Here is a 16,280-nt window from a genome sequence, read left to right as displayed (position 1 = left end):
CTTTGCTGATCTCAGTCTTGGGCTATGCCAGATGGTTAATGCTAGAAACGTGATTTATGTTGGGGGCCTCGGACTGTAGTATCAACTTGAACTCTGAAGAGCTATGGTCAGTCATGTAGATGATCAACTATGCCTACATGACTGATTCTCAAAAAAAAAAAAAAAAAAAAAAAAACAAGCAAAACCCTAAAAACCCCCCACAAAACCCTGCACACCAAGAGCTTCCCTGGTTGGCAATGCTTTGTGTGAATTGCCAAATGTTATTGCTGAAATTAAGTGCTGTCCACATGACTCCACTGGGAGAAGAAACCTAGAAGCTTGTGCCTAGTGCCTTCGGGATCCTTTTCTACACACCTTTTTCCATTGTTGATTTTAACCTGCATCCTTTGCTATAATATACCATAATTATGGGTATAACAGCTTTACTAATTCTGAGTCCTTCTAGTGGATCCTTGAACCCTACCGGATGTGAAGTTGGTCATGACTACTAAAATTATTTAGTCCAGACTTTGCCCAGGGAACTGATTTAAGCCCAATAATACATTTTATAGGTAAGGATACTGAGGTTTGAAGAGATTAGGTGACACTTTCAAACTCATACTACTCACTGTCTCCTCATAGGACTATATTTGAACCTCTGCAGAAAGTCTTATACAATGCTATTCTGATGGAGCATTCATGGGTTCATCATTTTGTTTGACACCATGTTCAAGTGATCATCTAATTATGAAACCAAATATGTTTTCAGATTTTCAGTGTAGCTTTGAGACCAACATTTCCCCTCATTTTGTGGCTTTGTGATGTTGGCAAGAGCAACAGTGATATTTTGTAACTTTTCCTCCTGTCCTGATGGTCAGGCATGCCATTCATTCATTCATTTATTCATGCATGCATTCATTCATTCATTCACACGTTTGTGACAAGGTACACTGCTAAAGATTTTTTTAAAACTACAAAAGACTATGTGTGGCCCATTCTGGATACTCTGGCTGTTTATTCCTCTATGTTCCTCAATCTGCTGCTGCCCCATCGAAGGGTCTGCTCCATGAGGGGATGACTGTGATGTTTCTGAGAGTTTTTGAAGGGCAATTGTGGCTTCAAAAGAATAATTCATATTTTATTTAAGAGATTTAGAACTACTTTGGTTAGTAAGTGACTCCATTCATCAGAGAAAGGGGAGGGTTTGTTGTTGAGTGGATAAATGCACAGGGAGAAATTTCAGAGGCTGACAGTTTTCCTCAACTCCCCTTTTCCCTTTATATAAAGTATAAAGCCTCCCATATAAATTAGGAATCTAATCAGAATGGTATACTCCACTCAACTGGGACAGGCTTAATTGGGAAATCCGCTTAATCAGGACACCTCCCAGGGAACTGATTTAAGCCCGATGATACATAATGGCTATGACTGTGGCTTAAAGGGGGTGGTAATTCTCTTTAATTGAGACACTTTCAGGTAATTTAGTGCTGCTTGAAACTAGGTGTGTGAGAGTCTGTATGTATTGTGGCCTCTCAGATTTGGTTTGTTTTTCTCCACAGTAAGGTGTGCAGGATTGATTCAGACAACAGCATACATCAGTTCAGCACTGCCCCATGTACTCATCCCTATCAACAAGGCAAAGGAAGGTAGACTCCTTGGGAAAGAACTGCCTGCTCCTTTTCAGCAACTTGGAACTGGCACTTCAACCCATTTTGGGGTGCAATTATGGGCTAATTAGCATTTTTCCTTTGTGCTTAGTTTCAGAGGAGTTTGTTCAGGCAGCAGAAGACACTTCCTTTCCACTGATTCTTGTTCCTTCTTTTCTCCTGAGTGGCCTATCTGCTGGGACCTTATACAAAATCCTGGAAGTTGATCTAACTTCTCTGGGGTTGAACAGCATTGGAGAATAATCAATTGCAAGAAGCTATGGGCCGAATTGTGTCCCTCCAAATTCATATGTTGAAGCCCTAACCTTCAATGTGATAGAGTTTGGAGATGAAGTCTTTATGAAGCTTTTACGTTTCAAAAAGATCATGAGGGTGGATGGAAGTGGTGCCCTTTATAAGAAGAGGTACGACAAGTGATGTCAGCATCATCACTTGCTCTTAACATCAACACATCATTCATTTCTCTTGCAACCACAGTAATTCAGCATCCATCCTTAAAGCTGAAGTGAGTCTCTTATAGGTAGCACATATTAGGTCTTGACTTCCAACCTCCAGAACTGTAAGAAATAAATATCTGTTGTTTCAGACACTCAGTTTATGATATTTTTTTGTGGCAGCTGGATCTAAAACATGGGGCAATGGCACATGCATCAAATTCTTTTTTTAAAGCTGCATCTGCATAACTGATGGAAAATTAGACTGAGGAAATAGGATGATCATTATCAACACTGATTAGATTTTTCTTCAGTTTTTCTTTATTCTTATAGGAGCTGAGTACTGATCACAGTCCTTACTTTGTGTCATCCTGTCACTACTGGTCTATGCATAAACTTTACATTTAGGCATTTACCTATTCAGTCACACATTTACTTATTCCCTTTTATCTCATACACTCTCTCATTTTTTTGCTCTTTTTCTCCTCTATCCTTGCAGTGTTTACCCTTGCAGTGTTGTTGGGCAGGGATTCACTTTTATTTTCTCCATGTGATGAATTAATTTTGGCTATGTCATTTATTGAACAACTTTTACCCATTAACTTATGGTTTCAGCCTTACATTACATCATGCTTAATATATAAGGTTCCTGGTTCATAGACAGCCATTTTGCTGTGTTCTCAATGGTGGAAGGGGTGAGAAAGCTCTCTGGGATATCTTTTTAAGGTAGTTAATCCCATTAAGACCATCTGCTCTCATGACCTAATCACCTCCCCAAAGCCCCACTTCCAAATACCATCACATTGGGGATTAGGTTTCAACCCTTGAACTCTGGGGGAGATATGCATCTTTGGTCTATTGCATACTCAATGGTGTTAATCTACCACATTTTATCTATTATATTAGTTATGGTAACACTACACATGTAACTGGTAAATCCTTCAAATTTCAGAGGCTTAACAGAATATCAGGTTAGTTAATGAAGTTGAAACTAAATTAACAGTCTGAAGTGGGTGCTCCAAGGTAGGTGGTTTTCCACCAAGAGATGATTCAGTGACCCACGCACCGTCCATCTTGTGATTCCACAACCTTGAACACATGGATCCCATTCTGCTCTGGGGATTACCTCCACTCAAACCTGGTGGAAGGAGGAAAGAGCAAGGAGGTTTGCACTAGGGAAGTTCTTACAGCCAGGTCTGCAAGTGGTCTACTAAACTCCAGCCAAACATTCCTTTTTCTGGAATTCAGCCATGGGTTTGCACCTAATATCAAGAGGATACTAAGAAATGTGTTTCTTTCCTTCTGGAAGAGGAGGGAAAAAGCGTGGTGATAAGGCAGCAGTTTCCTATACATGCATATCCTTTCTCAGGGATTGACAGCTGGATTGCCTCTGGTTTCCTAACACTGAAAATAATGTTGCAGTTAACACCCCCTTTCTGATACTCTGTGGACCTGTGTGAAAATGTCTTTAGTTCCTAAGCCCAGGGATGGAATTGCTTGGTCTTAGGATATGCACATGCTCCTTGTGACTCTTGATTGGCAGTTCCCGTCTGCCCTCACCAACAGTGTGTAAGGATGCCTCCATTCCCACATCTCCATGTATACTTCTTGCTTCAGATTTCTTTTTTGGTAGACTAGTGTGTATACAGAAATATATCATTGTAGTTTTAATTTTCATGTTTCCAATGGCTAATGATTTTGGACATCTCATCACGTTCTTGTTAACCCTTGGGTTCCCACCTCTGTAAATTGCTTAACTGTATTCTTTGCTCATTTTCCCATTGTAGTTCTTATCCTTTTCTTGACTTGAAGAATATTTTTAAAATTGAATTTATATGTTTATTCTTTTTTTTTTTTAAGATTTTTATTTATTTATTTGACAGAGAGAGAGATAGCGAGAGCAGGAACACAAGCAGGGGGAGTGGGAGAGGGAGAAGCAGGCTTCCTGCCGAGCAAGGAGCCCGATGTGGGACTCGATCCCAGGACCCTGGGATCATGACCTGAGCCGAAGGCAGACGCTTAACGACTGAGCCACCCAGGCGCCCATATGTTTATTCTTTTAAAAATGCTTATTAAGGAGTCCTTCCTGCTCCCAAGGTCATATTTGTCACATTTAAAGTTTACTCTTGCAGTGCTGTTGGGCAGGGATTCACTTTTATTTTCTCCATGTGATGAACTAATTTTGGCTACATCATTTATTGAACAATCTTTACCCATTAGTTTATGGTTTCAGCCTTATCATATACTAACTTCCCACATGTATGTGCATTTTTCTATGAACTCTATTCTGCTCTATTGGTCATTTTGTTTTTTAAGTGGGCTCCACACCCAGCATGGAGCCCAATGTGGGGCTTGAACTCACAACCCTGAGATCAAGACCTGAGCTGAGATTAAGAGTCGGATGCTTAACTGAACTTGCCACCCAGGTGCCCCTCATTTGTTTGTTTTTGAGCCAGTATCATTTTGCTTTTTCTTACTTTTACTGAATATGTCAAAAGCATTACATTAGATTTCTTCTTTTTAAAAAGTTGATTCTGCTACATGTTGGTTTTTATTCTTCTACGTAAATATTGATGTATGTTTATTCAATTTGTCAAAGAAATTTAATTTTGATTGGGATGCTCTATGTAGATTAATTTGAGGACCATTAACATTTTTATAATACTGAGTCTTCCCACTCAGGAGCCTGGACTGTCTCTCCCATCTATTCGACCGACATTCTATATCCTTTATTAACATTTTGAAATTTTACCTATTGTGTTCTTATGAGTTTTTGGTTAACTTAGTTTAAAGATACTTTATGGTTTTTGTTGTTATTATGAATAAGATCCCATTTGATTACATGTTCTAAGTAGTTATTGCTGGTATAGGACAATGAGTTGATTTTTGTAGTTTGGCCACGTATTTGGCAGCCATGAACTTACTCTAATTACTTTTAATAGTTTGTCTGTTGAGAATGCTGATTTTTCTATTTACATTACAAGTAAATTTTATCTCTCTTTATAATACTCTATGTAATTTTTGTTCTCTAGTACTAGATTAAATAGTAATTGTCCTAGTAAATATCCTTATTTCGTTCTTATTCTTAAAAGAAATAGACCTAAAGATTCTCATTAAGCATACTGTTTGACGCCTTCTGTTTCAGTATTTAATCTTTATTAAACATTCAGTTTCCTTCTATTTATCTCATATAAGGAACTCCTAAAAAATATCGTAATAGAAATAGACTCTTACTCAATGCTTTTATCTTGCATTACTTGAGATAATAATATATCATTTTTTTCACTAGTCTACTAATGTGGTAAGTTGTATTGATTTATTTTTATATTTGAAAACTCCTTGCATTTCTGAGATAAACCCAGCTTGTTCATGATATATTATCAACTTCAAAGATAAAGCAAGTGTTATTGCTGTTGGATGCAGGGCTAGTATTGAAAAAGAAGCTTTAGTTCATCCCAATCTTTCATTTTATCCTTCATCTCCCTTTCCACACAAACAGGTTTTTCTTTTTAGGCACTTACATAAATGGTTTTTGCCATTTAGAAACTTTTAAAAACACGAAGGCTCAGTTAAAAAATTATTTTTTTCATTCTGGAATATCAGAAATTTTGGAAAATATAGTGAAGCAGGAAGAGAAACAATTACTTCAACCACTGCATCCAGGGAAAACCTCTCCTAACATGTGAACTCAAGTAGGTATAGCATGATATGCTTTTCCAGAACTACATTCAGACAGCAGTTCTACTAAACAAGGAAAAACAGCCAGACCCCAATACTCACCACATCGCTGAACACTGCAGGGAAGAGGCTATTCACTGAAATCCTGCAGAATCTGTGGATATTATTTTTTTAAAAATAAGTTTATTTTTTATTGTACTTTATGAGTCTTGCCTATACAATCTAATATTTATAAAACTCAGTCAAGAATTATAAATGACCAAGAAAGGCACAGACTAATAATCACATTTCATACCTTTGTCATACTCTATAAGTCCACATGTAATCTCTTATTTGATCTTAAATTTCCTGGAGATAAGACAGAAATAATTTTCTCCATTTTACTGAAGAATAATCTAAAGATCAGTTTACACGTGGTATATCCAAGATATTAGACATGTTGGAGTAGTTTTTGAAGATGCTTAACTGACTGAGCCACCCAGGCACCCCTGTGCTGAGAACTTTTAAGTCTCTTGGTAACTTTCAAGTATGCCCTACAATACTATTGACTGTGATCACCATGCTGTCCATTACATTCTGTGGGTATCACTTTTGTGTCTATCTCATGATGTAAGCAGTGAGCAGTCCTAGTGATTGAGCCAAGTAGCTAGAGAGGTTTGGGCTGAACTTCAAGTCATATCTCTCGAGCACTACTTTAGTAGGGAATAAAAGAGACTTGGACCAGCTGGTGAGGCCTAGAGTAAGCTGGGGCTCTGGAATGGGCATTGAAGCCAGGCATAAAATGTTCTGAAATATCTGCTAACAAGGCAGAAGATTATGAAGTCCTTTCTGTTATTTGGCCATGGGCTTCAACCAGGTGTATTAACACATGATGGTATCTTTCATTTCTTTGTGTTTTGTCAAAAATGGCAATAATTTTTTGGGTCTAAATATGGCCTTCATCTTTTCTTACGGATAATTTTGCATCTCATCAGAGTTTTAATTGATTTCACAGAGTTTGTGCTGTGATGGTTACTCTCCAGCATCCCTGTAGAACAGTTCTGCACATTTCTCTGCCCTGCTCTGTGTGCTGGAAGGAGACTGTACCACTCACTCTGACTCCCTGGCTATGTGGCTTCTAGTTGGGTCTATCCAATGGGAGGTTCCATTGCATCATAGTCCATAGTACCCCCATTCCTCTACTCATAGTGACAATCATAGTGGCCTATGATTGTCAACAGAGGCCGTGTTCTTTTACCTACAGCCACAGCTCCTATTAGGTGATTTATCTCCTGTGGCCAATGCCCTGGTTGGGTTCTGATAACATAATTCATTCTCACTGACCCTTCTGGCTTAAAGATGGTAATGCCGGTCCTTATCAGTTTTCCTCATTCTTGCCTTCACCTCTATAAACAGTCCCTTTAATAAAACCTCTTTCATTAATTCCTTGAGTGTACCATCTCTTTCATGCTGGGACCTTGACTAAGACTCTTGTTGAAAGGCCTGTCATGTCCCACAGACTGGTATATTTTGGAGTTTGGGGGATACAACAGGCTTACGATAAAACCTTCTTGTTCTATGTAAGCTCTACACCCAACGTGTAGACTCGACTCGAAATCATGACCCTGAGATCAAAAGTCACATGCTCTACCAACCGACCAAGCCAGGTGCCCCACCAAACCTTCCTGTTCTCTGGAGCTGGGTTCCAGCCTATTTGGCTTTGATGAGTCCCAGCAATGAATGTTGCAATTTATAGGTGACAATGAGCATGAGGAGTCCCTACATGAGCTTGCAGAAGCACCAGTTTATGATTCTGAAGTGCAGGTCCTTTAGCCACTGAATAGTGCAGTTTAACTGTGAGCTGCACATGGAACCTCATGGTTGCCTATTGAGTTTCTCTATGATTTTGTTTTGAGACCAGATAGAGATTCTCTAGTAGAGTTTTGTTTTCTTTATCTTAATTTCAGACTTTAATAATAATAGTAAATAATAATAATAATAATATAATACTTTGTGTCAGGCATGATGTATGCACTGTTAATGGTCTCACTGTTGATACAAGGAAACTGAAGTCCAGGGAGAAGTGAAAAAACTTACTCAAGTTCCCACACACACAGTAAGCTGCTGAGCAGAGACTCACCCCAGGTCTACCTAACTCCAAATCTTGAGCCTTGAAAATAGTTGTTTCCTTCTACTTCTAAAATTCCTTATATTGATTTTATTCCACTGTATTTTTTTTCTCTCCCAGAAGCAATTTGTAACATCAGATTTCCACATGAGTTAAAGTAGATTTCAGGAGACATATTAGATTTCACTTTGAAATGTCTAATGATAATAGTCTAGTTTTGAATGGTACTTATTATATACTGATCTACATAAATCCTAATATAGAAGAAAAATACTGTGCTGAGTAGTCTCTATACCTGCACATCCAATTTTCAATTTGTTCTCTAGTCTAGGAGAGTCACCTTTTGATTCAGAATCACTAGACTGTCTTGACCAGTAGGTCAAATATGGGTTCTGGCTGACTTGAGCCAATATGAGGCATGGCCAGAGATCAATTTTGAAAAAGAGTGAAATTCATGGTCCCATTGTCTTTAGCCCATCTGGACCTCAGGTTTGCAGTAAATGCATTTCTCCCCTTGAAGTCACAGCCCTTATTGGATGGCCTTCTTTAAAGAGTGTCTGAAGGTTCTGGTAACTGTTCCTTTCCCTTACTTGTTCATACTTGATCATAACAGCTCCCCATCATTGCTATCCTTATCTCTGCTCACTACTCAGGAAATAGGCCCTCATTAAATTGCCTTCTTTGCCCCAGAGGGTTGTGCCAAGAGGTTCTTGCCATGATCCTCAGATAAGAAAATTTTATGATTTACCCAAAGCTAAGCCAGGAGAATGTCAAAGAATAAAACAGCTTCAATACTCATCTTGGGACCATGAAAGAAAATTGGAGGGATCTAGTCAACCATAAAGAAAGAATCCTGTTGGGAGAAATAAAGACAAAAATTCCACCTGAGGACCTACAGCCCTTCTGCAGTGCCCTCACCAGCTTTTGAAGCATCTCTCATCCAATTCTTCTGAAGGTGCTCAGAGAAGCACCAATGTAAGCTGAGTTGATGATCTTGGAGCTCTTTTAGATAGTTGTCTGCAAGGTTAACACCAAATCTTAACTATAGGAAAAGAGAATTTTAATAGTATTTTGATCAAAAATTAACTCCTCCTTTCCCCCTCTTCTCACTAAAACTCTTAATGTCCTAACTATGCTGTCAGTTGAAAAAAGACAAAAACAAAAAACAAAACCAAAACCCAAAAACAAAAACAAAAACTATCTTTGACTTAGCAAAATTACAGGCTTTTCATAATTCATAGCTACATAAATAATTTTTAACTACAAAAGCAATGTGATTTGGAATAAAAATTTTAGTGCGTAGTTTAGAAAAAGTTTAGAGCATAGTTCAAGAGTGGTAAACCCCATTGTCTTAGGGCTCTAGCCCCTGGAACAAATGTAAAGTAGAAAAATGCCACTGTGAATTCTATTGATGCTGTAGTTAAAGCTAATAAAGTGTCCTTTGAAAGATCTGAAGTGGAGAATAATGTTATAAAATGTTTTAAAAATGATAGTTTGAGAGAATGTACTCATGATGAGCTCTAGTCTTTCTCTGACTAAGTTCTTCATCTTATGCATATTGCAAAACTGATCTGGTGTATCTCCACACTAAGGAGTATCAAGTTCAAGATGGGTCTTTCTGTAATCTTTTACTTCATCTACTCAGATGAGCATGGATCATCTCAGCTAGTCACCTGCAGAAGTGTCTGGCAGGGGAGTGAAATGGATGTCTTTCTTGCTTGAAGGCTTCCCATTCTCTCAGACGGGTTTGCTTGGAGCTCCCTTCATGTGATTGGTGATGGCAGTGGGGACCACATCTCTCCGTCATAGGGAAAAGGTACCACTTTCCAAGATGGATAATCTGAAATATCTCTCACACTTTGTCCTTTGTAGACCTCTCCTTCCTTCCTTCCTTCCTTCCTTCCTTCCTTCCTTCCTTCCTTCCTTTCTTCCTTTCCTTTCCTTCCTTCCTTCCTTCCTTCCTTCCTTCCTTCCTTCCTTCCTTTCTTTCTTCTTTCTTTCTTTCTTTCTTTCTTTCTTTCTTTCTTTCTTTCTTTCTTTCTTTCTTTCTTTCTTTCTTTCTTCCTTTCTTTCAGGATTTTATTTATTTTTTTGTTAGAGAGAGAGACAGAGAGAGCAAAAGCAAGGGGAGTGGTAGGCAGAGGGAGAAGCAGGTTCCCCACTGAGCAGGGAGCCCGACACAGAACTGGGTTCATGACCTGAGTCAAAGGCAGACACTTAACAACTGAGCCATCCAGGCATCCCTAAATCTCTGCTTTCATAGGTTGGGTAGTAGGAAGGGACAGCAAGAGCATGATTGGAGTGATAACTAATAGGACCTGAAAAGGATAGCTGTCTGCAGGTTTTGTGGCATTGGTTATAAGGTGGACTACCTGATGCTTCTTTGTTCTCAGCTTTCAGCCCAAGGTGCTAATTCAGGTGTAAAAGGAACAATCACATTTGATACATTTTAAATAGCTTTTAATGTCATATAAAGCAATAAAACTAGCTTGGTGTCTGGTAGATCTTATAGCCCATCTTTCTGCTTTAAAGAAGCACAATCTCTAAAACATCTTAAACAAATTAGAACGCCTGTAATCCTTTCAGAGAGCCAGCTTTGTGTCTTTTGGTAATTGATGCTAGCATTTTATCACTGCTATCAAGGTGTCCAACTCACTTATGACCTCTCTCCTTTAGATTATAGCATAAGCCCCTCTTTCTGCCTTCCTCAGTGGAGGAGTAAAACCACCCATCTTCATATCCCAGTCCAACACTTCATAAATGTGAATGTAGTTGCTTTTTAACTGAACCCAGGGACCAACCCTTACTTCCCTCCTTCCTTTTTCCTTCCTTCCTTCCTTCCTTCCTTCCCTTTCATCTATCACTCTTAAATTTTTGAGTAAATGCATTTTGTGGGTATATAGTCATCTTTGCTAACATGCTACATACTTTTAAGGTCTGGGTTATACTTGTGTCTTTTATTTTCACAAATGACTTCTGAGGACTGCCAAGGCAAATGCAAACATTTCCACCTTGAGGAAGAATATCCTTAACATGGATACTTGCTTGAAAGATCTGATGTATTTTGTGAGTTTCTGGGAACTCGCAATATTTTGTTATATATTTGGGGACAAAAAAAGATCTGGAAAACATAAAGAGGGAGGTAAGTAGGGAAAACACGAATTCAAGTTGTCTCCAGGAAAGCTTAAGAATGGAAGAGATGAGTAAAGTTTTATATTTTGGTGGGAAACTTAATGGCCTTGATTGGATTCACTTGCACATTTAATATGTATAATATTCTGTATTGTATGGGCCAGTTCCTGGGAGTGGTGGTGAAGAGGCTGGCTTAGGCATGAAATAAAGTGCTATGCAAGTTACCATCATGGACCAAATAATGTTAAGGTCAAATTGCTCAAGTGCAGGTAAGTCACAGGATGGAGATGTGAAGAAATCTGGGAAAGTTTCATGCATCTGTGGCACTTGACCTGAATCTTTAAGTCAAGTTTGGTCAGGGAGAGATGGAAGTGGGGAGAGAGGAGGAAAGAAAAAGCTTCCATATAAATGGGAAAACATGAGCTAGGCACAAGTTGTAGATGTTGGTTGGTTCTGGTTCGACGAAATTAACCTGGTGTATGGCTTCTCTAATAGCATCATTTTCAGGAGGAAGTCAGAAGGAAATCATCCAGGAAATCTATGATGAGATCATTAAACATTTCACTGAAAGATACCATTGCAATTAATTTCATTTGCAATATGCATGCTTATGAATCATTATATTTGTTGGGATGTTGTGAAAAGGTCAAAACTAATTATATATTTGTTATGATGAGCTTAAAATTCTAGCTGTCATTTGTTATCTTGTCTCCCTTGAGACAATGTAGACTCAATTCCATCCCTACATTGGAGTTTTGAGTGTCATTTTTTGAAGCTTTAATGAAAATGTTTCTTTCACCACTGTAACTTGGTTTATTATGCTTAATGCCACCAAATTACTTTTAAATCTTGGCATGGCTTTATTAAAAATTGTTTCATTTTAATTTGCTGCTCTAGGTACAGAATTCATCATGAAGACAAGGAAAAGCAACCTGCCTCTTCAGAGATATCCTGGAAGTAGCTTAATGACAGATCTACAAGTACTGAAGACATTATCAACACATTTAAAATTCTCTGTGATGTTGGTTACTTGAAAATCTTTATCTTGTGTGTGTGGGTGTTTCCTGAAGTTGTTATATTTCTTGGTCTCTTACTGAAAAATTTACCAGCATATGTTCCTTGTGGGTAGATGGGAATGTAAATCCTAGAAAACTCAATGGAATTCATAGTTGTAGTCCCTAAAAATCAAGTGAGCCAACAAAATTTCACCTTTGAAATCTGACTTATTCAATTCTAATATTCTCAAAGGCAAGGACTATATCTTCTTTAAAATTTGTGGCAGGTGTCTACATGGCATATCATCAAAAGGTTGTCATTCATTATTCAGCAAGTCTTTATTACCCACTATGTATAAGAGGGTAAACAACTTCTACAGAGTGATTGATATTTAAAAGATATAGTTTGATTCACCTTCTAGAAGCTTATAATGAAGTGGGAGTTTATGATCTAATGGTCTCCTATGAGGTTGCTGGAACATGATGAAGCTTTAGATGTTTATAGGAACTAACACATTATGCCATTTCATATGTTTTAATTATGATCTGAATGACTTGCCTTAGGAACAAGAAACGTTCAAAGAGTTATTTCAAATCAGTAATACAACTAGTCTGCACATTTGGTGGAGAGTTCATTTTATTAACTATTAAGGGTTAGAAATGACATTTTACTATTTAAGTACCTTGGCAAGGCATTGGTATCCTTCGATATTGCTTCTTGGAAACATTAATAGCTATCTATTTATTCTATTAAATGATAATGGGAGATGACTAATTGCCCTATGATACTCCTTTAAAAGTTGGGTCAAGAATTTGTTTTAATACAAATAAAACAAAAAAATTAAGTACATAAGTCCATTTAGTGCTGTGATTAAGAGACTCTGGACTCTGATAGATTGAAATTAGAATCTTGGTTCTTCAACCAACAGGCAGTCTGCCTTTGGGGAGCTACTTACTCCTTTTTCTTGCAATTTCCTTTTCTGAAATAGAAACAATAATACAGAGTGCCAACTTCATAAGGCTGCTGAGGGGACACTGTAAGATCAGGTATGTTTTGGGGGAAGCCTGAGTTTGGCCAACAGTACTCAGAGTTAGGAAGGGAGTGTGGTTGTGATGATGTGGTTGGGGTTACGTTGCATCGTTTGCCACTTTATAGTTAAGTGACCTTGGGCAAGCTGTTTAAGCCCTCTGAACCTCAGTTTTTAACTCTGTAAAAAATAATGTTTACTTTAGGGTTGCTATCACTATTAAATGAGCACATGTTGTGAAGTACATATAATGCAACTGGATTCAGCACATCCTTTTTAAATGATAGCTGCTATTACAATGATTAACATCTGATAGCATGATTTTGATATATACTAGGAGCATAATCCGTATCAAACTAAGACAGTGGGATCTATCTATCTATCTATCTATCTATTATCTATCTATCATCTATCTATCTAATCATCTATCATCTATCTATCATTTATTTATATGTACATCTATCTATGCCTATATATGTATAATCTTTCTCATAATGTCCAAATGAAATATCAAAGTCAATCGGACTCCTTCCAGATTATCCTGGATTACTTAGATGGTGGATAGTGGTCCCTTGCCTTCCATTTGGATGAGGCTTCTCTTTTGCCATCAGTAGAAATTTCAACTTTGTTAGTAGAGCTCTGTGGCTGCCAAGAAGATGAAGTCTGAGGATCAATGAGCAAAATATCCTATGACTTATTGTCCACACTGGGGTGTTTTTGTGAGGGCTAGGGGGCTACTTAACCTATAAGACTTCATGATTTCAGGCTTCATGCAGAATTGTTCAGGGCAAACTAGGACATCTGGACATTCTATGAATGGAGAAAAGGGGATGGGAAATGATGGGGAAAAGGAAGGAAAAAGCATATGAATTAAATAAGCAAGCCAGACAATACATGCCCACAAATCCTTTTTGGAGTCTCAGTTAACTGACTAGGCTGTGTAAAAATGAAGTAACTTCTTTAATTGGTTATCTTGTGGGCAAAGCTTAAAAGCAACCTCTCTGGTACACTTGTGACATAGTATGAGGATGCTCATCTGCAAACCCAGCCCACACACTTCTGGATTTCTAAGTGTCAACTTGTCAGTATGGTTTAACGTTGGTCATTTCTTTCCCAAGACTTATGGGATTTTGAGTTACTACTTGTAAACATAGCATGTATGTCTCTACTCTGGTGGATTTACTGTTCCTATTTTGTCCTGCTTTTTTCCTCCACACAGCCATTTTTTAAGAAATGTAACTGGAAAAAATTTCCCCTTGTATACAGGACTAGACATGAACAAAACTGAGAACTGATTTTGCCTTTCAAGTCCCAGCCTCACTTTTTATTACCTCCTCCCCGCCCTAACAGGCTTCTTCTCCAAGCACTCCTTTACATTAGGTGGAATGGCTTGTTTGTCCTAGCCCTGTACACTCGTGACACTCCTCTGGACATCCTTGATCAGTGAATACCTATTCCCTTCTCCTTGCTCCAAGCTGAAGGAGTCAACTAATAAATGCCTTGAGCAAGTAGAATGTAACTTGAGTCTCTTTCAGACAATGCTTCACTTTGTTACCAAACACATCGCCCCCTCTGACGTTGGAGAGAATCTGGTGGACCATATCTTTTGGGACTGGTAGACTTTATGTTTCTTTATTTTTATTTATTTTTTTTAAAGATTTTATTTATTTATTTATTTGAGAGAGAGAGCGAGAAACAGCATGAGAGGGGATAGGGTCAGAGGGAGAAGAAGGCTCCCCGCCAAGCCGGGAGCCCGATGCGGGACTCGATCCCAGGACTCCGGGATCATGACCTGAGCCGAAGGCAGCCGCTTAACCAACTGAGCCGCCCAGGTGCCCCTTTATGTTTCTTTAAAAAAAAAAAAAATCACACTGCATGGATAGCTCCTAGAAATACCTTTCCCAGAACAGTCATTCTTACATTATTCCTCCTTTGAAACGACAATCCCAGGATCTTCTTGATTTAGAGAGGGGAGAAAACTATAAGAGACCCTTAACTATAGGGAACAAACTGAGGGTTCATGGAGGAGAGGAGGGTGGGGGATGGGCTAAATGGGTAATGGGCATTAAGGAGGGCACTTGTGATGAGCACTGGGTGTTACATGTAAGTGATGAATCACTAAATTCTACACCTGAAACCAATTTTACTATATATGTTAACTAATTAGAATTAAAATAAAAACTTGACATAAAAAAAGAACATGTTTAGTCTTTTGGATCAGGCAAAGGGTTAAATTAAAGCAGGAACTGCTGAGACAGAGAACAAGAAGTTTGATCTATTTGATCTTTGTCTAGTTTCCTTGACCTACTTCCTCTTCATTTCTCTCTCTCCAGCTTCCTCTAGGCTAAAAATTGAAAACTCTGAACTCCTAGATGTGTCAACAACCCCATGAGGTCAATGCAAGCAAGGGATCATCTCTTCCCTTTTTCTGGACTAAAGGCAAGAAAGGCCCAGATTGGAAACTTGAAAAGGAAAATAAATGTTAACCATGAACATTGTCTTTCAATCAACACTGACCTCCCTCTCTCTGGCTGAATATTTCACCTGGGTAATCTTTTTCTATTAGCATCAAGAAATTGTTGAAGGAAGAAATGTAAGATCCAGTTTTTAATTAACTTTGCCATTGATTTCCACATAACTGTGTATGAATCACTGTTCTTTGGTGAAAAGGATGAAAATCTCCAAGATTAATGGTTGTTCTCAGGGATTTTTCTGGACGAAGTTCCAGATATTCCACAGTTTCTTCTTTTTCTCTCCTCTGAACTCACTATCTTACTCTGTTCTTTGCCCTAACACATAGAGACACACAGAAACATATGTACATGCATTCACACCAAATGTGCTTTCAGAATGAAAATATTGGGGTGGAGGAAGGAAGAAGATCATGCACATTTAGTAGTTGCCATAAAAGTCCTATTCTGCAATTTTGCCTAGTTCAATATATTTTTTAACCAATTTACTCATAGCAAGTATTATATGCCTTGAATGAAAATGCAGTTATGGCTAAGTGAAAAGGAAAGTGGTTAGTGGGCCTTAAAGTACCTGTAAACCAGATTGACACACAATATATTTTAGGTATTAGAAGCTGAAATACTTCCTTTCCCACAAATTACTGTAACAGTCTGTGAAAAGATACAGTAATATTTTTCTGAAATGTGAGAAAAGTATCATACTGTCACATTAGAAAATGGAGAATAGAATGTCTTTGGTATAATTTTTAGTGAACTGAGTAAATTACATATTTCCCCTCTAATATATTA

Source organism: Neomonachus schauinslandi, chromosome 1 (genome assembly GCF_002201575.2).
Source record: "Neomonachus schauinslandi chromosome 1, ASM220157v2, whole genome shotgun sequence".
Taxonomy (NCBI): domain Eukaryota; kingdom Metazoa; phylum Chordata; class Mammalia; order Carnivora; family Phocidae; genus Neomonachus; species Neomonachus schauinslandi.
This window is presented reverse-complemented; position numbering follows the sequence as displayed.